The following is a 1,028-nucleotide window of genomic DNA, read 5'->3' as shown; positions in this document are numbered from 1 at the left end:
TTACTCTATCTATATATATCCTATTGGTTTTGTTTCTCTGAGGAGCCCTGACTGATATAGTTCACATGTGTATTTTTTTTTGAGTTTTGTGAAGTAAGTGATTTTAATTACAATCAGTTAAGGCTGCTATCTCTCTCTATGTCAAATTTCACTGTATCATTTTCACTTGAATTTAGAGGTGCTTGAGTGTCTACCAGCATTTTGGGATCTGACTAAGGGGAAGTTGAGTTAAGAACATATCATTTAACTAAAATTTAAAAACACATTTTGGATTGTTCCAATAGAACAACTGAGAAATTATAAAAACCTAATTTGGATATAAAAGAAAGGTGCTCTGTCTGGTTATCTATAAGTGCTTTTATTAAAGAACTAAGAAAATTTACATTAAAAGTTAATAAGATATGAAATAAAAGTGATAAAAATGCATGATGAAATTAATATTTGCTTCTTGTTCAGATACCAAGAAGCAAACTATGTATAACACTTTTTTCCAGATCATTCCAAAACCAGTACATCCTTAGGGGGAAAAGAGAAATTTTTAGTAGAAGTAATGGATAAAATCTTGGATTGTTTGATATTCTAATAAGAGGAAGGAGTCATAAAATCATATAAAAATATAGAAATTTCTTGCTGATTTGATACAAAATACTGATGTTGACAAAGATGACATAAAACTCAAAATATGCTTCTTCAATAAGGAAACAGATGACAAACTAAATAATGAGTCTGTCAGTTTTCACTGGTATCCTGAAATTTTTATAGCTCATACACAGAAAAAGCTTGGTAAAGATTTTCCCAAGGCCTGGCGCGGTGACTCACGCCTGTAATCCCAGCACTTTGGGAGGCCGAGGCGGGTGGATCACGAGGTCAAGAGCTTGAGACCATCCTGGTCAACATGGTGAAACCCCATCTCTACTAAAAATGCAAAAGTTAGCTGGGCATGGTGGCGCGTGCCTGTAATCCCAGCTACTCAGGAGGCTGAGGCAGGAGAATTGCCTGAACCCAGGAGGCGGAGGTTGCGGTGAGCC

Source organism: Cebus imitator, unplaced genomic scaffold (assembly GCF_001604975.1).
Source record: "Cebus imitator isolate Cc_AM_T3 unplaced genomic scaffold, Cebus_imitator-1.0 Scaffold537, whole genome shotgun sequence".
Lineage (NCBI taxonomy): Eukaryota > Metazoa > Chordata > Mammalia > Primates > Cebidae > Cebus > Cebus imitator.
The sequence above is the reverse complement of the archived record's forward strand: the minus strand, read 5'-3'. Positions refer to the sequence as shown.